Source organism: Dromiciops gliroides, chromosome 2, assembly GCF_019393635.1.
Source record: "Dromiciops gliroides isolate mDroGli1 chromosome 2, mDroGli1.pri, whole genome shotgun sequence".
Taxonomy (NCBI): domain Eukaryota; kingdom Metazoa; phylum Chordata; class Mammalia; order Microbiotheria; family Microbiotheriidae; genus Dromiciops; species Dromiciops gliroides.
Genome location: NC_057862.1, coordinates 700950649 through 700974577, shown reverse-complemented (window position 1 = coordinate 700974577; position 23929 = coordinate 700950649). Strand labels below are relative to the sequence as shown.

Here is a 23929-nt window from a genome sequence, read left to right as displayed (position 1 = left end):
CAATAGAGGAACACCATTGGTCATTCACCTCATTGGACCACCATTGGACCTCTATAAAAGTATCTGCCTGTCTCCTGCTTGAGGAGATTGGTATCTCAGAACCATGCTCTGTGCTATGCCTTTCTCCCCATGAGAAGAAGTCCAAGGATTTCTCTCTTGGATTCCCTTCCTCAGCCCCTAAATAAACTATTATCTTATTCTATTGGTTTTGTGTGCAAGAGGGTATAATTCTTTAAAGAGGAATTCCTAAGGACCCCAACTCCTAGCCCAACCCCCCTACCCCATTTTCCCCATGACAAGGATATAAAGATATAGATATATCAGGATGACTGGAGAATGGCCCCTGTGAGAAAATAATTATTAATATTGAATTTCTAGGAGAAACTCAGACTTGTTAAGTGTTAGTTGCTCTCTCCCCTTCCCAGAAACCAACCTGGGATGAACCTTCAGCTTAACAAAAGTAATGCAGATTGACCTTTCTGATTAGCTTGGGGAAAAAGATCATCCCCCAAGCCTTATCAATAAATGGAGCTGAATGGTACTAACCAATTATCTTAGACCAATGTGTGGTGACCCGCTTTTACCAAAAAGGGGATAAAAATCCTTGGGAACACCAGGAGAACTAGCTCTCTCTCTCTCTCTCTCTCTCTTCATTAGGTAATATAAGGGCTTGAGGCCATGTGCACTCTCTTGCTCTGGCGCCTCTCTCTCAGGCCTCCTTCCTGGGACTCCTACTTTTCAAGCTGGGTAGGTAATAGCATAGGCCTGTAAACCTGTGACCAGTGGGGAAGTTAGGGATACACCTAGTCAATACTTTATTAATATGTGATCTTAATTTATTAATAATAAATGCTGGGGGCAGCTAGGTAGCGCAGTGGATAGAGCACTGGCCCTGGATTCAGGAGTACCTGAGTTCAAATCCTGCCTCAGACACTTGACACTTACTAGCTATGTGACCCTGGGCAAGTCACTTAATCCCCATTGCCCCACCAAAAAAAATTTTAATTAAAATAAATAAATAAATGCTTATTGCCAAAACTGGTGCAATAGCCATTAATTTATAAGTAGCAATATTTTAGAAACCCCAGCCTAATCCCAGAATATTTTAAATAACACACCCCAGATGTTCAAAGCAATTGGGATTCAATGACTTGCCCAGGGTCACATAGCTAGTGTCTGAAGTGACATTTGAATTCAGATCCTCATGACTCCAGGACCAGTGCTCTATGCACTGCACCACCTAGCTGCCCCAATTTGGATGAAAAAAATTAATGAATGCCCTTATAAGCAAATGAATGAAGGAGTGAATGATCAAATGAAGAAATAAATGCTCATAAATGAAAACTCACATGAATGGATGAGAATGACTAATGAATGCCTTTATAAGTGAATACCTGCAAGAACGAATGAATGGATGAACAAATAAATGGATGGATGGGTGAATGAAAGAATGAAGGAATGAATGTGCTTCTAAATACCTGCATAAATGATGAATGATTGAATGAACAATGATGAAAGAACAAATGAATGCATGCCCTTGTACAAGAATGGATGAACAAATGAATGGATGAACTAGTGAATGGGCAAATGAATAAACGATGAATAAGATGAATAAAAGAACACAGGAATTGAATGGATGACCCACTGAATGAGTGAATGAATGAAAGAACAAAGGAATTGAATACTTATAAATACCTACATGAATAAATGAATGAGTGGGTGAACGAATGAATGCACGGATGAGTAAGTGAACCAACGAGCGAATGGAAGAATGACAAGGGCATAAACAAAAATGAATGGCTGGATGCCCTCTGAGGTGGGTACTCTCAGGAATGACGGTAAGAACAAAGGACGGACCAAGGAGCGCATGAACAATGAATACAAGAACGATGGCACGAATGCTCTTCTAAGCGGATACCAGCAAGAACGACCCGACAAGGAACGCGCGGCCAGACGGGCTGCGCGCACCACCTGCCCCAGCCGGCTCAAGCGACTCTTGGAGGCCAGGGACTTTTTCCTCGGTTCCCCTTCTCGAACGCTGCTCGAGCCCTGCCTGGCCAGCAGGAGGCGCTTTAGGAAAGCTCCTGGCGTCGGGGCGCAGACAGGAGCAGGTCCGGAAAGGAGGCGGGGTCACCGGAGGCCGCCCCGCCCTCTGGGCCCGCCCAGCCTGTCCCTACGGCGACGAGAGGCATCCCTCCTTCCGGCCTGGCGTCCCCGGCAGCAAATAGGAGCCGACGCTGACCGGCCGCCGGTCCTCACGCTGCCTCTCCCGCCGCCGCGCGGCCCGCTTTCTAATGCTCGAGAACCCTCCACGCTGGCCCGCCCCCATCTCCATGGTGACAAGGCACGGGCAGGTCCCCAGATGACCGGGAACGGCACCTCCTCTAGCCAATGGGCGGCGGCTCGCTCCCCTCGACTCCACCCTGCAGCCCTCCCAGCCAGGTCCTGTCCCGGGCGTGGCTCGCAGCCTCCCGCAGGCGACCTCAGGGAGCCGGCACTGAGGTCTAGGAGCGGCCCCTGCCCGCCTTGTCCCCGCGGGCCCGGACCTGCGACTACAACGAGGAGCCTGTCCTAGGTAGGCAGCACACAGTCGGCTCGCCCTCGTTGTCCGCGTGGTTGGCGTCCCTCGCCGTTTCCATGGGGACCGTGGACGGGCTTTGTTTGCGCCCTTGACGGACACCAGCGGCAACCAATGGAGCATCCTGGGGCGGGGTTGGCATGGGGGAAGGGAGGCAGGGAGGTTGGACCGGCCCATGTGCTCCTGGGAGAGGGGAGGACGGGCCGGCCTGGGCGCCAAGAAGGGGGAAGGACGGATTAAGCTGTCCGGTCTCTGACTGTTCAGTCCCATTGGTCAGAGATGTTAGTAGCGGGAGACACCATTGGTCAGTGCTGATGGGACGGACGGCCCACTGGTTGGCATTGTTGGACTGGGTAAGTAAGTTCCCTGGGGTCAGTTTGGGTGTATCGGATAATGCCGTTGGTCAGTGTTGTTTGGAGTGGTCTGTTCCATTATTCAGTGTTTGGGGACTGCTCCTGCGCATGGGTCGGTCGGCATTGTTGGGTCTGGTCAGTGTTGTCTTGACGGGTCTGTTTTGATTGGTCTCATTGTTAGGACAGGTGACATTGTCCAGTTTGTACGGACCGGACAACGCCATTGGGCAGCGTTGTGTTGCAAAAACTCTCAAGCCTTTGCTAGCCAGTGCCCACAGAAGCCGGCAAACGAAACCGACAGGTCGAGTGCAGTTTCCCAGTGCTGAGAGCGGGGCGCACCCCCCATCACCAGTGTGGAATCATTCTGCCGGGACCTGGTGTGTCCTAGAGCAGCTCAGAAAGGAAAGAAGATGCTTACATTGTGAGGAAGGAAACTAGGATCAGCCACTCCCCAGACCCAAGCCATCTTTGTCCGTGAGTTAGTCAATAAGCATTGTTCAGGGTCTAGCAGCGCTTTAGGGGGGATAAAAAGGACTTTGATCAAAGTCATCTAGAACCCTTTGGTAAAATGATTATTAGGAGGAAGGGAGACATTTTACTTTAAGCTCTTCCTGAAGCGTCTGCTGAAACATCACATGGGGGGGGGGGAGACCAATACAAAACAAAATGGAATTAGTTGTGTCAACTCTTTTTTTTGCGGGGCAGTGAGGGTTAAGTGACTTGCATAAGGTCACACAGCTAGTAAGTATCAAGTGTCTGAGGCTGGATTTGAGGTCAGGTCCTCCGGAATCCAGGGCCGGTGCTTTCTTTATCCACTGCTCCACCTCGCTGCCCCTCTGTCAACTCTTAATAGACTACTTTTAGCTCTTTAAAAAATTATCTTTCGGGCAGCTAGATGGCGCAGTGGATAGAGCACTGGCTCTGGATTCAGGAGTACCTGAGTTCAAATGCGGCCTCAGACGCTTAACACTTACTAGCTGTGTGACCCTGGGCAAGTCACGTAACCCCAATTGCCTCACTAAAAGAAAAACTTTTTTTAAATTATCTTTCAACATTTTTGGATTGCTTGGTGCCATTGGTGAACAGGGCTGGGTCTGGTCACTTCTGTTGGTTGTCATCATGGAGCAGGATTATTGGGACCAGTCAGTGACACTGGAGAACACAGCCAAGACTGGTGAGTGACACTGGTCAGTTTGTACTGGGAAAAACAATGTGTCTTTAACCCTACTCAGGGGAAGACAGGGGTGAAACATAGACATAGCACCATCTTATTTGATCCTCAAAACGACCTTTTGAAATAGATGCTGTCATTATCCCCATTTACAGCTGAGGAAACTGAGGCAAATAGAAGTAAAATGATTTGCCCAAGGTCACATAGCTAGTCAAGGTCTGGGACCAGATTTGAACTCAGGTCTTCCTGACTCTGTATACTGGACTACCTAACTACCCCAGCTTATGTGTCCTGGGCAAAGCCATTGGTCAATGTTATTTGGAATGGTCAGCTCGTCATTCAGTATTTGGAGACTGCTCAGTGCCATCGATCAGAGGTGTTGGGAGTGGCCAGAATCATTGGCCAGTTTAGTCACTCCCTGTTCGACAGCCACAGCTTCTCAAAGACCTTGGCCCTGCCAAATGATTCAGCATCAGAAAGGAAAATCGTTTGAGTGACAGAAATGACATGAAAGCTGTAAAATGGAACATTGAACCTCACTTCATTTTATATCATTGATTCATGATTGGGAATTCCATCTAATCACTGGAATGAGTGCTCCGGGACTAGATTGAGATTGGATTATATAAGGCCTGTACAGGCCTGAGCTGCAGCTGAGTCTGTGAGAGTTTAACTTGCCTGCTCCTCTGGGCTACAGCAGGGACTGTAAGGGAACGGAGCACCAGACAGCCCTGGTGGATATTTCCCACTGCTATAGATTGTGAAGAGCCACTCTGGTGAGTCAGTGGGATGAAGCCAATTGTAGTCTCCTTGACACTTCCTCATATACTAATCACAGTCTTCATCACTGGACCTTTTGTAGCCGCCCTGATTGTCAGAAGTACCCCTGGCCGTGGAGAGACTTGGGATCTCACTCTATTCTCTATTGGCAATTGCTGGCCTAGCTAATAAATTGATCATGCTTGGAATTTGTGTCTCGGTTTCTCTTTCTCGAAGATTTCTATGGTGAAAGAGCATGACGTTCTGCTTTGCTCCTTTGGGCTCATGGGACTTTTCCATTTGACAGCTGAAGCCTTCCCAAGATGAGCCAGCTCTTGGAGGGCAGTGAATGTCTGCAGTGCTGAGCAGTCTTGTCACAGAGCAAGCATTTAATCCATTTTAAAATTCATTCATTTATTGACCAATGGGGCAGCACCACTGGTCAGTTCCCTTGGGGCAGAGCACAGAGAATGACTGGACAAGATAACGAAAGACTGTAGAGCTGCAAGAAATGATGAAAGGGACAGTTGGAGAGGAACCAGAAGAATGTGTATTAGGTAAAACCAGCAGATGTTTAGTGCAATCACAACAATATTGTAAAGACAAAAACTTTTGAAAGATGTCCAAATTCACTGATGCAATGCCAAGCTTTATTCTGAAGACTCCTGGTGGAACACACTCCCTTTCCTAAGAGAGGCCAGTGTGGGTATTTGTGGTGCTTGTCTGGATGTACTCGTGACAAGGTTTTGTTTTCTTTTGTCTTTCAGAGTGGGGTGAGGAAGTGGGCAGAAGAGAAAAGAGATTTTTCTTTAATACAACTTAAAGGTTGAGCAGCAAACGCTAGTGGTCAGTTTGGTCGTCCCTGTCCCACATCTCCTTGGACCCATCTTCCCAATGCAGGAAACCCTGATCTAGGAAGAGCTGAAAAAAAAGTCCATAACTCACCGGCTTAGCTGAACCTCTTCTTCCAGAAACTGAAACTAGATTAATTCAATTCAATTAACTTCAGTAAACATTTCATAAGGGTCTAATACACTGGAAGTATTGTGCTATGTAGTAGGGGTAAGCCAAGGCAAAACCGAAACTGCCTATGTTTATTGTAATGGTATAAGTTGTTACATCTTGCATACATTTTAGAACTTTTTCAAAGTACTGATCAGGTGTGCTGATTTTTTTCTTGTTTCTTTTTAAATACTGTTTGTTATAGGAGATGGCTCTTCAGAAAGAGGAAGAGGAGGGATGCTAGGAGATATGAGGGTGATATAAAAAACAAAACACATTAATTAAAACTTATTAGGGCACAGTGGATAAAGCACAGGCCCTGGATTCAGGAGTACCTGAGTTCAAATCCAGCCTCAGACACTTGACACTTACTAGCTGTGTGACCCTGGGCAGGTCACTTAACCCTCATTGCCCCGAAAAAAAAATGGCTTAAAACTTATTAGGGGCAGTTAGGTGGCACAGGCCCTGGGTTCAGGAGGACCTTAATCCTCACTTAACCCTCATTGCCCCACAAAAAACCAAGCAAACAAAATAACTTAAGTTTTTTAAAATTGCATTTTTAAAAATAGTATTTCATTTTTTCCAATTACATGTAAAGACAATTTTAAGCATTTTTTTATTTTTTCTTGGTAGCATTTTATTTTCCAATTACATGTAAAGATTATTTTCAACATTAATTTTTGTAAGATTTTGAGTTCCAAATTTTTCTGTCTCTCCCTTCCCCCCTCCCCAAGACAGCAAGCAATCAGATATAGGTTTTATATATGTATATATTTCCATATTAGTAATGTTGTAAAGGAATCCGAATAAAAGGGAAAAACCGAAAGAAAGAAAAAATAACAACAAATAAAGTGAAAATAGTCTGCTTTGATCTTCATTCAGACTCCAGAGTTCTTTTTTCTGGATGTGGAGAGCATTTTCCATCATGAGTGTTCTAGAATTGTCTTGCATCATTGTATTGCTGAGAACTAAGTCTCACAACTGATCATCACACAATGTTGTTGATACTCTATACTGTGTTCTTCTGGTTCTGCTCACTTCACTCAACATGAGTTCTCGTAAGTCTTTCCAGGTTTCTCTGAACTCCTCCTGCTCATCATTTCTTACAGCACAATAGTATTCCATCCCATTCATATACACAGCTTGTTCAGCCATTCCCCAATTGATGGGCCCATCCCCTCAATTTCTAATTCTTTGCCACTGCAAAAAGAGCTGCTAGAAATATTTGTATACATATGGGCCTCTTCCCTTTAAATCTCTTCAGGATATAGACTTAGTAGTGGTATTAAGCATTCATTTAAAAAAAAAATTTGAATTAAAAAAAATTGAATTCCAAATTCCTGCCCTTCCTCCCCTGGCTCCCCCCTAAAAAGGTAAGAATTTAAAAAGGTTATATGTGCAATCATTACATGAGTTAATGTCAAGTTTAAAAAGCCAGTATTTGAAGTGTATATAGATATGCATATGTCCACACACAATGTGAATTATTATGTATGGATTTGTTTATATATACATCCGCGTGGGGGGCAGCTAGGTGGTAAAGTACTGGCCCTGGAGTCATGAAGACCTGACCTCAGACACTTACTAGCTGTGTGACCCTGGGCAAGTCATTTCACCCCAACTGCCTTAAACATCCAGGCTGTCTCCAGTCCTGATGTATATCTTGCCACTGGACTCAGAAGTCTCTGGAGGAGAGAGTGAGGCTGGTGACCTTGCACAGCCCTCCCTCACTTCAATCCAGTTCATTGCAAGTCATGACATTTGTCATGGTCCTCTTTGAGAATGAAGGACAGGTGGGGCAGCTAGGTGGCACAGTGGATAGAGCACCAGCCCTGGAGTCAGGAGTACCTGAGTTCAAATCCGGCCTCAGACACTTAACACTTACTAGCTGTGTGACCCTGGGCAAGTCACTTAACCCCAATTGCCTCACTAAAAAAAAAAAAAAAGAAGAGAATGAAGGACAAACAACAACAAAATATATAGGTAAATGTAATTGGTTCTTAGGAGGATGCTCCCCACAACTTACTTAGGTGTGGTTGTCATGCCTGTCTTGCTTTTCTTTGTTTAGTTTGTTGTTCAGTCCTTTCATTCATGTCTAATTTTGTGACCCCATTTGGGGTTTTCTTGGCAGAATTATTGGAGTGGTTTGCCAATTCCTTGTTAGAAATGTGGCTAACCACTCAGTGTTGTGCAGCTCTAGTGTAGCCATTCAAAGAATCCAAGCAGGCAACACTTTGTGGGTGAAGGCTTCTTTTTTCATCTTCTCTAAGATGGGCATTCTTCTGAATGTTGCTAAGAGGGCACTGAAGTAAGGTCCCTCACCTCTATTTATATCTCTCAAGGGTTCCCCTCTGACCAATTACATTACAGCATTTTACAATTCCTCATTTACATACTTTCCCCCTATCAACATGTTGCATGACAATAACAACCAATCCGATTGGACCAAGTGGACCAATCACAGTGCTAGTAACTGGTACCAGTTGACCAATCAGATTTTACAAACTATGATAGCAAGCCATAACCTATTATAGGCAACAGTGTTGGCTCCTCCTTAGAACAATGCTGTGTTAACTACATAGCTCTTCAAGAAAGAAAACCTGAATCGGGGCTTGACCAATCAGATTGCTCTGTTTACTGACCAATCAGATTTCAGTCTCAGGCCCCAACCCTATGCTGGAGTAAGACCGTCCCCATTCCCCACTAAACAGTGCTTGTGTAAACATAACCTGTCAAAAACAAAACTAAACAAACCAGGGCAGCTGTTTGGCGAAGTGGATAAAGCACCAGCCCTGGATTCAGGAGGACCTGAGTTCAAATCTGGCCTCAGACCCTTGACACTTACTAGCTGTGTGACCCTGGGCAAGTCACTTAACCCCCATTGCCCCGCAAAAAAAAGACAAAAACAAAACAAAACAAAACTCAAGTCCCGGCTTGAGTCCAAGTCATGTGGGGATCACCTCAGCACCTCGAGGCGAACTCCCAGCCCGGCCTGACTCCCTCCAAACCCAGGCCCCTCTTCAGGCCCTGCTCTGGCCTAAGGCCCAGGAGCCTTGGCTCCTCAGAGCCTCGTGTGCTGGGCGGCCCCTGCTGGGAGGTAGGGCCTAAAACCAGACTCACTTGCTGCCCTTAGGGCTCTGAGAAGAGTCCAGATATGGTCTTTGTTCTCAAGCTCATTTTGCAAATGAGGAAACTGGGACAAACCAGGTGAAGTGACTTTCCCAGGGTCACATAGCTAGTGTCTGAGGTCAGATTTGAACTCACAAAGCTGAGTCTTGGCACTCTGTCCACTGTGGCACCTAGCTGCCTCCTCTCTTGCTTAACGCTCATTTGCTTATTCCTCTCCCTCTCTCAACATCAAACCTGTTATTCTCACAGGCTTAAATAAGCATTGATGTTACTGGCTATGAAGTCTTTTCATAGGGTAACAAACAATACAAAAACAGTTAATTTTTCAGCAACGTATTGCAGTGAAAAAGATGACACAATCAATCAGTCATCATGTATCCATCATTTGAACTGCTGGCTTCTCTTCTACTCTAAATAATCTCACCATTCAGCTTTCTTAAGATGGCCAGTAAGGTCTCTCAAGAATTCTTTTTGATGGATCTTCTCACCAGGATGAGTTAAACTCACTTCTCTTAAGAAATGTCTTCTCCAGAAAAAGCAATCAAAGGAATTAGCATAGGCAGGAGGAAACAAAACTATCACTCTTTGCAGATGATATGATGGAATAATTAGAGAATCCTAGAGTACTAAAAAACTCCTTGAAATAATTAACAACTTTAGCAAAGTTGCAGGATGTAAAATAAATACACATAAATCATCAGCATTTCTATACATGACCAGCAAAGCTCAGCAGCAAAAGATAGAAAGAGAAATTCCATTTAAAGTAACTGTAGACAATATAAAATATTATGGAGTCTACCTGCCAAGAAAACCCAGGAACTCTGTGAACACACAATTACAAAACACTTTTCACACAAACAAAGTCAGATCTAAATAATTGGAAAAATACCAATTGCTCATGGATAGGCTGAACTAATATAATAAAAATGACAATTCTACCTAAATTAATTTACCTATTCCGTGCCACACCGATCAGACTACCTAAAAGTTGTTTTATAGAACTAGAAAAAATAATAACAAAATTCATCTGGATAAACAACCTCAAGCATATCAAGGGAATCAATGAGAAAAATGCAAAAGAAGGCGGTCTAGCTGTACCAGATCTCAAACTATGATAAAGCAGTAATTATCAAAACAATCTGCTACTGGCTTAGACATAGAGTGATAGCTCAGTGGGCTAGATCAGGTACGCAGAACATAGTAGGAAATGACCTTGGCAATGTAGTGCTTGATAAACCAAAAGATCCAAGCTTTGGGGACAAAAACTCACTATTTGACAAAAATTTCTGGGAAAACTGGAAAACAGCTTGACAGAAACTAGTTACAGACCAACATCTATAAAAGGTGATACCATAAGCAAATTAAGAGAGCATGGAATATTTTATCTGTCAGATTTAAGGATAGGGGAAACATTTAGGACCAAAGAAGACATAGAGAGCATAACAAAATGTAAAGTAGATTAACAAAAACAATGAAACCAAAATTATAAGGAAAGCAGAAAATTGGGGCAGGGTTGCAACAGGTATTTCTAATAAAGGCCTCATTTCTTAAATATATAAATGAGTCAAATTTATAAAAATACAAGTCAAATGGTCAAAAGATATTAACAAGCAGTTTTCAGACAAAGAAAGCAATCTTATATGAAAAAATGCTTTAAATCACTATTGGTCAGGGAAATGCAAATTAAAACAATTCTGAGGTACCACTTCACACCCAGGGTGACTAATATGAAAAAAAAGGAAAATACTGGAAGTTGGAGGTAATGTGGGAAAACTGGGACACTCATGTACTTTTGGAGTTGTGAAGTTGACCCAGCCATTCTGGGGAGCAATTTGGAACTATCCCCAAAGGGCTACAGGACTGTGCATACCCTTTGATCCAGCAATACCACTGGTAGGTCTTTATCCCAGAGACATCCCAAAAAATGGGAAAAGGATCCATTTGTATAAAAATATTTCTAGCAGCTTTTTTTTATGGTGGCTAAGAATTGGAAATTAAAGGAATGCCCAGCAATTGGGAAATCAATAAACAAGCGGTGGTATATGATGGTGATGGAATATTATTGTGTTATGAGAAATGACAAGAAAGGCCTGGAAAGACAGGTATGAAAGGATGTATTGTGAAGTGAGCAGAACCAGAACGTTGTGCACAGAGACAGCCATATTGTTGGATGAGGAACAGTGAATGACAACTATTCTCAGCAATACAATGATCCAAGACAGTCCCAAAGGACTCATGATGAAGCAGACTATCCACCTCCAAAGAAAGAACTGATATTGATGGAACACAGACTGAAGCAGGCTGTTGTTCACTTGCTTTTGTTGTTTTTCTTTTGATTCTTCTTGCACAAAATGACTAATATGGAAATTTTTTGCATAACTGCTTCTGTACAACCTCTATCTGATTGCTTGCCATCTCGGGGAGGAGATAGGAGAGGGAGGCAGGGAGGGATAGAATTTGAACTCAAAACTATCTGTACTGGCTTAGAAACAGAGTGGTAGATCAGTAGAATAGATTAGGTACACGATATGTTGTAGTAAATGACCACAGTAATTCTAGATGTGATAAACCCAAAGATTCAAGCTTTTTGGACAAAAACTCATTATTTGACCAAAACTGCTAAGAAAACAGCATGACATAAAGTAGAGCGTCATCTTACACCGTATACCAAGATATGGTCAAAAAGAACAGACATAAAGGGTGATGCCATAAGCAAATGAGGGGAGAATGGATCTAGGGATAAGAGACGAATTTAGGACCAAACACATTTGCCCCAATTTTTGCCCTAAATTGTCCCCACTTTTCAAGCCCTTTGTCAAACAACTCCGATTTCTTCCCTTCACTAAACATCTGTTCCCTAGTTGACATAATATTGACAGAAATATTTGTCCTCGTGCCCTCTATATGAGGTTGGGGAGCAGCTGACTGCGCCTTTTCCGCCCGCGCCCCCCTTTCCCCGCCCCCAAGCGCATCGCACTCACACCCAGCTCCCGGGTCCAGCGCCTCCGCCGCCGCCTCCCTCCCTCCACCACCAGGAACATCTCCCGGGACCTCATCAGCCTTGATGAGATGTTCTCCGACGTTTACAAGATCCGGGAGATCGCCAACGGGCTGTGCCTGGAGGGGGAGGGGAAGATGGGCAGTAGGACAGAGGGCACCATTGACGATTCACTCATTGGTGGAAACGCCTCTGCAGAAGTCCTGAGGGTGAAGGAACAGGTGCCACTGTCATCACGGGAGGTGACATAGTGATAAACCATCCTCTGCAAGAAACTAGCTGCACAAAAGAATCCTACAAAAAGCACATCAGTGAAAGGCAGACTTGAAGAGCACCAGCCAGATAGAGTAAAACCTTTTATGGCCGGGACTGCAGAACAAAGCAAACACATCCTTGCCCATTTAAAAACTACCAGTTCTTCATAGGCAAAACATGAATCCAGATGGCATGGGGGCTGTCTTGGACTTCGGTGAGGATGGTGTGACCCCATAGATGATTTTCTTTAAGAGTGGTTTAGGGGCAGCTGGGTGGCACAGTGAATGGAGCACCGGTCCTGGAGTCAGGAGTACCTGAGTTCAGGTCCAGCCTCGGACACTTGACACTTACTAGCTGTGTGACCCTGGGCAAGTCACTTAACCCCAAATTGCCTCACTAAAAAAAAACAAAAAACAACAACAAAAAAAAGAGTGGTTTAGAAGTGGAGAAATGGTAACAAATTCAGCTGATTACTGTCATCCTAACTGCCTGCTGCTTTTTGTCATCTACACAACACCAGGACTTGGACAAACTCGGACTGATGTCTTCTTGAGCTTTATTCGTCTATTTTTGACCTTGATTTTATTTGGAGTGGAGGCATTGGTTTTTTTTTTTTAGTGAGGCAATTGGGGTTAAGTGACTTGCCCAGGGTCACACAGCTAGTACGTGTTAAGTGTCTGAGGCTGGATTTGAACTCAGGTCCTCCTGACTCCAGGGCTGGTGCTCTATCCACTGCGCCCCCTAGCTGCCCCAGAGGCATTGTTTTTAAAAACATGTCATGGAGGTTGTCTAAAATAAAACGCATTTAAACCCATTTGAGAAAAAAAAGAAAAAGAAATATTTTTCCTCATTCTGAAGACATTCTGTTTCCAAGAATATCCTGATGTCTCCTTTCACATAATCCTGCAGTTTATGAACAACTCTTTTGCCTCCTTTTGGCCGTTTTGCAACCTGGCAGGTTGACATTAATTTTTTCCCCTTATTTCACCATTCTGTTACATTCAGAAATAAAAATTAACCCTTCAGCAGCGTCTGGAGAGAGGCATGTTCCCACAGAGCGTATTTATAAGGCCTTTTTCCGGTATGAATCCACAGATATAAAGTCAGAGATGATCCCTGGTTGAAGGCCTTCCCACGTGGAGTCTATTTATAGCTTTTATCCAGAGTGAATGTTCTCCTGTCTCTGTATTCCATTCGAATGCCTTTACTCATTCATGTCGGTGATTTCTTTTTTTGTTGTTCAGTCGTTTCAGTCATCTGTCCCTTCATAACCCCATTTAAGGTTTTCATGGCAAAGATACTGGAGTCCTTTGCCATTTCCTTCTCCAGGATCCATTTTGTCAGACAATCAGAAGTTAAGTAACTTCCTTAGGGTCACACAGCTAGGAAGTGTCTGAAACTGGATTTGAACTCAGGTCTTCCTGACTCCAGGCCCAGTGCTCTATCCACTGAGCTATGAGCTGCCTCATAGATAAGAATTCTACCTTGTATGACTTCTTTGATGGGAAATGAGGGTTGACTTTTGCACAAAGACTTTTCCACATTGATTATATTCATAAAGTTTCTCTCTAGTGTGGATTCTCTGATGTTCAGTAAAATGTTTGTGATGTGGAAAATTCTTTCAACACTGAACACATCTTTAAGGTTTCTCTCCAGCATGGATTCTCAGATGTTTAAAAAGATTGTACCTGCGTCTGAAATTCTTTCCACACTGATTACATTCATAAGGTTTCTCTCCAGTGTGGATTCTCTGATGTGCAGTAAAACTATCCCTCTGTCTAAAATTCTTTCTACACTGATTACATTCATAAGGTTTCTCTCCAGTGTGGATTCTCTGATGTTTAGCAAGTTTCTGTTTCTTTCGGAAATTCTTTCCACATTGAACACATCTGTAAGGTTTCTCTCCAGTATGGATTCTCAGATGTTCAGAAAGACTGGACTTGCATCTGAAATTCTTTCCACATTGGTTACATTCATAAGGCTTCTCTCCAGTGTGGATTCTCTGATGTTCAGCAAGTTTCTGTTTCACTCGGAAATTCTTTCCACATTGAACACATCTGTAAGGTTTCTCTCCAGTATGGATTCTCAGATGTTTAAAAAGACTGGACCTGCATCTGAAATTCTTTCCACATTGGTTACATTCATAAGGTTTCTCTCCAGTGTGGATTTTCTGATGTATAGCAACACTATTCTTATATTTGAAAGCCTTTCCACACTGATTACATTCATAAAGTTTCTCTGAAGTGTGGATTCTCCGATGTTTAGCAAGTTTCTGTTTCTTTCGGAAAGTCTTTCCACATTGACTACATTCATAAGGTTTCTCTCCAGTGTGGATACTCTGATGTTCAGCAAATTTTTTGTAACGTTGGAAATTCTTTCCACACTGAACGCATTCATAAGGTTTCTCTCCAGTGTGAATTCTCTGATGTCTACTAAAGGGTAAGTGTTCACTGACAGCTTTATCACATTCATGGCCCTCATGTTGTTTTTCTCCAGTATGAATTTTTTTATGGTCAATAACAGATGACTTTTGACTGCAGTCTTTATTACACTGATTACATTCATAAGATTTCTCCCCAGTGTGGATCTTCTGATCTACAGCACAGATTTCTCTACAAGTCAAGTCACAGGGACCACCACTCATGAATCTTTGCTTCTGAGTTTCTTCCACAGAAAGGCTTTGCACTGCAGGAGTCTCTTTCATTTCAAGTCTGATCTCTCCTTATGAAAGAAACAAACAATAAAACTTATTTACACAGACACATATGTACACATAATTATTTCCCTTTCCCTCCACTGGCAGAACATAAACTGATTTACATTCTATTTCCCTAGGCAAAGAGAAATTCTTTAAACTTACATGGGCAGAATCAATCATTTGAAAATGCCATTAGCTCATATCCAAGGATAATTTAATTTATAAAGAGTTTCATACACAATCACATTAGAACCTCATAACAAACCTGTAACACACTCAGGGCTGGGATTCTCATTACATTTATGACTCAGAATGGCTGGGTGACTTGACCCAAGTCCCAGAAGCTGAGAACTCAAACCCTGTAACTGTGCATGCTATCTACACAGTACTGGACAGACTTTTTGCACTTTCAGTCTTTCCTTTTCACTCTCACTTATATTGGCTACACTTTCAATTTCTTTCTATGTAGTGTGATGTGAAAAATTAAATGTGGTCGCCCTATTTCTGTCCCAAGTGTAGGGAAAATTATAATATAAAATTATATGGGGTTTATCATATATTTATCATATCATATATATATTAGAAATTAGAGACTACTGCACCAGTTTGGAGCATTAAACATCTATAAAAGTATATTAAATATTAGTAAAGAGAGAACTCATGGAGTTCAGAAAGCTCAGAAGCCCTACATACCAAGCACAAGGCATTGCCACCACCTCCAAGTCTCGGGCTTAAAAAGAGGAAGTTCCTGTGCCTGTCAGAGTGGAAGCTACCTGCTGGTCTGGAAGAGTGGTGATCCCTACACACCACTCCACGCTCATTGGCCAGTACCACCCAAATCCATTGGTTCACTGGACTTGAGGGTGGTCCATGAGCAGAACTGAGGTCAGAGAACATACCAGCTGAGGGCCAGGCTCAGGTAGGTGTGGTTTTGAGTGAGGTCACTTCCTGACTCTGGGCTGACCTTGAGAAAGGTCTGGCCTGGCTCTATTATTAATAACTTTCTCACAGTAGATATTGTGCCATTTGATGCAATGTACTAAATATTCATATTATTTCATGACCTATCATATCCCTAAGCATTATGTAATTTCCTGGTGATCATTTTCATTCTTGTTTTTTCTGTTGTGGTATCTGAGATCGGATGAGGATTGCCAACACTGTTTGTAGTTATCTAATGCATAGGAGATTTTGTTCCTGCACATTCCATTTTTGAGATAGCCATGAGTTATTTCATTAAAAAATTTTATCTTTGTAATTTGGAACCATGCCCCTAAGTCTATAAAACTGTTCATACCCTTTGGCCCAGCAATACCACTACTAGATCTATATCCAAAAGAAATCATAAAAAAGGGAAACAGACCCACATATACAAAAATATTTATAGCTGCTCTTTTTGTGGTGGCAAAGAATTGGAAATTGAGGGGATGCCCATCAATTGGGGAATGGCTGAACAAGTTATGGTATACGAATGTAATGGGATACAATTGTCTGTAAGAAATGATGAACAGAAACAAAAAACAAAAATAAACAAAAAACAAAGAAATGATGAGCAGGCAGATTTCAGAAAAACCTGGAAAGACTTAAGATGCTGAGTGAAATGTGCAGAACCAAGAGAACATTGTACACAGTATCAACAACATTGTGTGAGGATTGACTGTGATAGACTTAGCTCTTCTCAGCAATACATTGATCCAAGACAATTCCAAAGGACTCATGATGGAAAATGCACATCCATTTCTCCACATCCAGAGAAAGAACTATGAAGTCTGAATGCAGATTGAAGCAGACGATTTTTATTTGTGTTGTTAGTTTTTGTTATTTCTTCTCTCACAATATGACTAATGTGGAAATGTTTAACATGATTATAATGTATAGCCTATATCAGATTGCTTGATGGCTTTGGGAAGGGAGAAAGGGAGAAAAATTTGGAACTCAAAAATCTTACAAAAATGAATGTTAAAAACTATGTTTACATGTAATTGGAAAAAACAAAATAAAATACTATTAAAGTTTTTTTAAATAAAAAAATTATCTTTAAATGCCTCTGTTCACTAAAATAAAAATAAAATCCCAGTAATAAACACAATTTTTCAAAATTGCATGTCTGAAAATGTGTCTCATACAGCAACTTACGTCCCTTTTGTAGGGAAGTGGACAGCAGGCTTCACTAGTAGCCCCCTTCCTTCCCATTTCATGGTTTCCAAACCCCTTGGAGACACTAGTCCGAGGGATTTCAACTAAAAGGTGTTCATGGCACCTTCAGCAGTAAATGATGGCCCAATTTTGTAACAAAGATACTATTCCTCTGAGACAATAGCAGGTTTCTTCCTGCAGCGATTCCAGACTGTCTTGATCAGGCATATACTGTTTGGGGATCACACAAAGATATGATCAAACTCTGCTTCCGACTAAATGCAACATATCCTTTCAGTGTTTCAACTTGAGATCGAATTGTTTCCAAACTTTCGAGATGGTTGGACATCTGTGTGCAAATAAATGGTCACAGGAATGCACACACAGACAGACCCTCACTGCCTATCTGTCCCTGCACCACAGAAGTTGTCTCATTCCTGGGTTATTCTGAGATCGTGTCTCGGCAAAGCCATAATCATCAGATCAGAATGTCACTCTGGTTTGCCTTCTTGTAGCGGAGATGGTGGTGTCATTCTACAGAAACACACCTTCAGTTGTCCATTATTTCTCATTGTTTTCTGATGTGAACTTATCCTCTGCTCCAATACGAGTCTTCTATGGGGCAGCTTCTTAGAGGAATAGGTCAGCAAGGCGGGTTAGTCATTCAAGAATGTTCCCGTTTGGGGCAGCTAGGTGGCACAGTGGATAAAACACTAGCCTTGGATTCAGGAGGACCTGAGTTCAAATCCAGCCTCAGACACTTGACACTTACTAGCTGTGTGACCTTGGGCAAGTCACTTAACCCACATTGCCCCATAAAAAAAACAAACAAACAAAAAACAATAGGTTTAAAGAATGTTCCCATTTGCAAGAGGTAGAAAAAAGAAAGTTGTCTGAAGAAATCCTATCCTTTCGGGGGTTGTTTTATCTATAAACATTGTTTAAAATGGAACAAAGGTCATATGTGCAATTGATGTTCAAGTACATTTATCATTTAATATGCTACTTCTCATGAGCAAATAGAAAAATATTTTATGGAGTAACTAGTAATGCATTTTGTTGATGGGTTAGAGAGCAAGACAGCATGTCCGCCCAATTCTCCTCCCATTTTCCACCTCCTGTATGTGTGAGCATTTCCATGGTATGCTGTGGTAGATAGAGTGCTGGACCTCAAGTCAGGAAGACCTGAGTTCCAATTCCACCTCAGAAGCCTGCAAGTACTGTGACCCTAGGCAGGTCAAAGTACCTCTGTTTACCTCAGTTTCTTCATCTGTAAAATGACACCTAACTCATAAGGTTCTTGTGAAGTATCAAAGTGCACAGCACACAGTGGGTGCTGTATAAATGCCAGGTATGACTTGATTTGCTTTTGACTGTTTCCTCCCCAGTTCCATACTTCTTAAGCAATTCTGACCTTCCCTCCTGGTATTCCCTTGTTTCCCTGTTCCATTCCAAAACACTCTTTTCCAGTAGAGGAGCTAAAACTTGCTTCTTCTCAAATGTCTCTGTGTTTGTATACTAGATGGTGAGCTCTGGGAGGCAGGATCTGTCTTGCACCTTCCTTTGTATGCTCAGGGCTTAGCACAGGGCCTAGAAAGGGGCTTCATCAGTGTTTACCGATTCCCTAACTGGGTCCAGGAGCGACGGCAGGCCCCAGCCTCTACCTCTATCCCTACTGCTCAGACACACTTTTGGACCTCAGCCCTGTTTCTATCTCTTTCTTCTATTCACCTCTAAGTAGTCACTTTTGTCAGGTTCTAACCTGACAAAACCTGAGTGGACCCAGTACTGAAGGTCTCAGAGGCTTCTTTCTGGCTCCTGAAGAATCTCACGTTCTGGGATACCTGCTAGTCTCTACCTCCCAGCTCCCTAAACTGAGGTGGTGGTCACCTGCATCTCCAAGAATGGGACAGAGATCCAGCCACAGAAATTGGGAAAGCGACTTGGGCTGATGATTGATTCCTCGGATGACTTCCAACAACAAGGCAGCAGCTTTGACTCTACTGAATGTAGATGTGCTACTGAGTGAGGGAGAGAAAGTCATGGATCCGGGCTGCCCGGATCCTCTTTCCTCTCAGCTGGGCCCTTCGCTGTGGCAAGCCAGTGCTTTGCCACCTCCCTAACTGACTCCCTGGGCCACTTGCCACAGCAGCTTTTCCAAATCTTTTCATTCATCCCCAGCCCTTCCTGATGGTTCAGTCCCACCCCAACCCCCATCCACAGCTTGTCACCCGAGAACTTGGCTTCTTCTTTAACTGGAAAAAGTGGACATTTACCAATCCACTGTTGGTCATGACCGCACCCAATGTCATGGTCCTCTTCAAGAACGGAGGAGAAACCACCACAGCAGTGAAAGGACCAACATCAAACGCTCTCTAGGGTTGCTAAGCGCTTCCTCCCCTCCCCCTCTCTCCCCCATCCATGCTAGACTCCAGTGGTCCGGCCTCCTCTCTTTCTGCACCTCTGGCCCCCCAAGCCCCAGCTGGAGCCCCCCTTCCACATGAAGCCTCTCCCAGCCCTCCTCAAGCTCCACTTGAGGCTGTCCACAGTGGGCTTCTACATAGCTGTTAGTGTGCTGTCTGCCCCACCAGACTGAGCTCCATGAGAGCAGGGGACATCTCTCGAATCTCTTCATGTGACCAGCGCTTGGCACAGGGCCTGGCACAGAGCAGGACCTGAGTCCATGTTTATTGACTTGAAGAAGGTCTAAGAAGGGGCTCCTTTTGGATAGTCTGTGTGCCCTTTGTGGAGAATCCCACGCCCCCAAATCCCAAATGATGATTTCTTATAGGACTGTCGATTACAGATCCCTGGAGAGCAGGTAAAAGGCCACGGAGTCTAGCCCCTTCATTTTACAGAGAGAGAAACCAAGACTCAGTGGTTCAGTGACTGGCCCAGGAAGCCACTGCTAACAAAATCAGAAGGAATTCCAAGGCAGCTCTTCCTGCCCCTGAATCGAGCCCTCGTAGCACCACAACACCTTGAAGCCTCTTGAAATCACAGCTCTCCTATACCTGCTGTCACCTCACTCACCTGGACAGCGGTGCCTCAGGCCATCCTGCTCCAGCATCCATGGTGTTTCCCTTTGCTCAAAATAGTAGATCACATCTTCTCTGGGAACTGAAAGCCCTGGGAGGGGGAATCAGAGATGAGGATGGAGAGAAACTTGTCATTCAGTTCTCTTTAGGGAAAGGGGAGGGGAGGGGCTTCAGAGCTGCTCCATTTGGAGATTCACCCCATTGTGTTCACACATGTGAGTCTGTACTCCCCCATTAGTGCTTGTAATGCAAGGAGACCAAAGAATGATGGGTGATACAACCTGTCTGTTCTGGGAAACAGCCAAACCCTCTGCCCCCATTCTGTCATGTTCCATTATGGAAGAAACTCCTAAGCCCCAAACTGGGTGAAAAAGGTTATTGTGTCAGATCAACCTCAAGCCTCAGCAACAGGGACCTTGATGAGTCAGTTTTTTCCCTGTCCCCCTACCCTGATCCTGACTCCCTGAAACCTATGTGAACCTTGTGTGCTGTTCATTCAGGGAGTCTTTGCCTCTCCCGCTGAGAGTCTTGGCAAACTCCAGAAACCCTGCTTGGTCCAAATTCTGTTTCTCAGCCGGTCTTTTGTTCCTGGCATCCACAAGTGCATACAAGCAAAGATCACAGGATGGTTCCTAGGCCTCCTCAAGGAGTTTCCATAGCATTTATTTTGTTTTTGTTTTTTAAGGGTCAGTGAGGATTAAGTGACTCGCCCTGGGTCACACAGCTAGTAAGTGTCAAATGTCTGAGGCTGGATTTGAACTCAGGTCCCCCTGAATCCAAGGTCGGTGCTTTATCCACTGCGCCACCTAGCCGCCCACTATAGCATTTATTTTGGAGAGAGATGGAGCAAAGATCATGGAAACAGTTTGGAGTCAGAAAATTTGGTCTTGGTGCATAGAAGGGTGCACTTATCCATAGCTTACAATCTTTAGAAATTAGAGGCAGCTAATAGAGCAGCAGTGAAGAGCCCTGGGCCTGGAGTCAGGAATGCCTGAGTTTAAAGCTGGCCTCAGACAGTTCCTAGCTGTGTGCCCCTGGACAAGTCACTTAACCTTTGTTTGCTTCAGTTTTGTCAACTGTCAAATGGAGGTAATAATATCACCTTACTTGGAAGGTTATTATGAGGATGACGTTACATTGTAAAGAAAGCACCGGGCCCAGCCTCTCACAAATAGTAGGTGAATATAATTGCTTATTCCATTCCCTTCCTTTCCCACCATCTGTGCTGGCATTCCAGGGTAATAGAATAGGGAAGGAAGATTAAGGACAGATTTGCTGATTTGCTATACTAGGGACAACCAGGAGCCATGAACTACACACACATTGATGCTTGTTTAGAAGAAGACCAGGCCAAATACTGGACTCATCCCAAAGAGGAAAGGTGGCAAGGAAAAGTTGCCTGAGCAGTTTCCAGAGATTTAGCAGACAAATTCATGTTCTAGGAGATGTGAGACTAAATCAAAGCTTTTCAAACTATGCATCATGACCCCATATATGGTCATGTAACTGAATGGGAGGGTTGCAGAAAATTTGGCAGGAAATGCTTGTTTTGTATACCAGCTTTCTATGTCTGTATACCCAGGATCATGTAAACATTTTTCAGGTGAAAAGGCGTCGCAAGAGTTTAAGAAGCCCTAAACTACATAACGTCTGAGATTCTTTAATATTGATTTGATCTTGGACCTGAAGCTCCCTAGAATTGGTAAAAGACAACTTTGGGAGCAACAGAGGAGATCACTCAGGTTCCAGTCACACAATGCAAAGACTTTCTGTAGGAAAGCGGGGCAGCAGGAGGACCTTGTCCCTTGTCACTAATTCATAGATGTTCCAAACCCTCACACTCAGGAATGAAAATATTCCCTTTGACGGCAGACTCAGAGTGGCCAGGGGAATCGTCCTTACCCAGGGAGAGCAGGTTCCGGGCATTCTCCAGCATGACCTCCTTGTACAGCTCCTTCTGAGGGGGGTCCAAGAGGCCCCACTCCTCCTGGGTGAAGTCCACAGCCACATCCTTGAATGTCACCAACTCCTAAACCATTGAAAGTCATAGGACAGAGAGCTGAAAGACACTTCAGAATTAAATAGTCCAATCCTTGTCCATTTATAGGAGGAAACAAGCACAGAGAAAGGATTTGCTCAAAGGCTGTACACCCTTTGTGATCACCAGAGTTAGCAGCTAAAATTATTGTCATTTAGAGCCCAATCCAATTTTGAGGAAAGCCTTTTATAGGGTCTGGTGGAATCAATCTGAGAAATGTCTTATTTCGCAGTGTACCTCCCTATGGAATCAGGGAGAAAGGATGTGTTCTGTTTGTGAGGTAGGTGGATGTATGGAGGAGAAAGATTGATGTGAAGTTCCATCTCAGAACTGATGTAAGTGATAAGTCCTAAAGGAAATTCTGTGAAGGCTTTGCAAACAGCTGACCAGTCCAGTGCATTCTTCGGGGTGGAGGTAGGGGGTGGGGAGAGGAGTTTGATGTATTCACTTAAAAGAGAACAAAGTTAAAGAAAAGATCTAGTTTGTTTTGTGAGAGGCTAGAATAGTCTTATCTGGGTGAAAACATGAGAGGATTCGAAGAAGATTATCATCAGAACCTGGGCTGCACTCAGTGGTAGGAGATGGTTTCCAGCTAAGGGAAGAAGAGTTACCTGTTGTTACTGTGAGGGCTTGAGGCCCCTTTGGAGATGATGTTGTCATAGCCAAAACAGCTCATGCCTCTGTTTATGATTGATTGGTCTGTGGCATACATTCCTTAGTTATAACATTTAGTTACATCGAAACAAGAATAACTGTGATGGAGAAGGAAGGCATGCGCTGCATTGATTAAAACAGTAGTCCTTAGGGGCAGCTAGATGGTGCAGTGGATAAAGCACTGGCCCTGGAATCAGGAGGAACAGAGTTCAAATCCGAACTCAGACACTTGACACTTACTAGCTGTATGACCCTGGGCAAGTCACTTGACCCCAATTGCCTCACCCCCCCCCAAAAAAAAGTGATATTAAAATAGTACTTAACTTGGGTTTGGTTTTGACCTAATTCATGAAAAAAAAGTTTCCATTTTCTTTATGAGAAATAAATAATCTAAACATACCCCTAGAACTCTAAGAACTTGGGAGAACAAGACTGAAAAGAATGAGTTAAGAGGCTAACGGATGGACCATTTTCAGGAAAGTCTGGCCAAATGTGAGAAGGGATCATCTATAGTTCAACCTACTACATTCGCAACATGTGTTTGGCCAATGTTCTTGGAATTTGATAATCTTCCATTTCATTTTCTTCCATTTTCATCATAAGCATAGGATTCACTTTATCAGAATCAGATATCTGGAAACAATTCTTCATTCTGTACATAAAACTGATGTTTCATTTTTCATTATTGTGATTTCTTCTTTAAAGCATCTGATTTATGGTCTATTTGTAATCCACATTTCACCTTTGATTTCCTTTATTCTATTATTTTACTTCTGAACAATTGAGGAATTCATTGCTCTTTTATACTTTTTTGAGATTCCCAAGAATAAATAGGGTATCATAAAGTCAGTAGGCAGCTAGTGGTGCAGTAGATAGAGCACTGGTCCTGAAATTGGGAGGACCCAAGTTCAAATCTAACCTCAGACACTAGTTGTATGACCCTGGGCAAGTCACCTAACCCAACTGCCTTAAACATCCAGGGCCATCTCTGGTCGTCCTGATCTGTATCTAGCCACTGGACCCAGATGGCTCTGGAGGAGAGTGAGGCTGGTGGCCTTGCATTTAAATCCAATTCAGTGCAAATTATAACATCCCCTCCGGATGTCCTGGTCCTCTGGGA

At 43.4% G+C, this 23929-nt stretch overlaps 2 protein-coding genes and 1 pseudogene across 2 annotated transcripts in view; 2 read left to right on the top strand and 1 right to left on the bottom strand.

Moving 5' to 3' along the window:
* The window catches only part of LOC122741838 (protein FAM228B-like), a 41255-nt gene extending 38633 nt beyond the window's left edge, over positions 1-2622 (bottom strand). Inside the window, exon 1 of the mRNA XM_043985660.1 lies at positions 2547-2622. The gene's annotated coding sequence lies outside the window, so the exon portion shown is untranslated. The remainder of the gene's footprint in view (positions 1-2546) is intronic.
* A 148-nt stretch (positions 2623-2770) lies between these two features.
* PFN4 (profilin family member 4) overlaps positions 2771-23929 on the top strand; it is a 46954-nt gene continuing 25795 nt past the window's right edge. The window contains exon 1 of the mRNA XM_043985662.1: positions 2771-2931. The gene's annotated coding sequence lies outside the window, so the exon portion shown is untranslated. The remainder of the gene's footprint in view (positions 2932-23929) is intronic.
* On the top strand, positions 2972-13208 carry LOC122739686 (annotated as a pseudogene).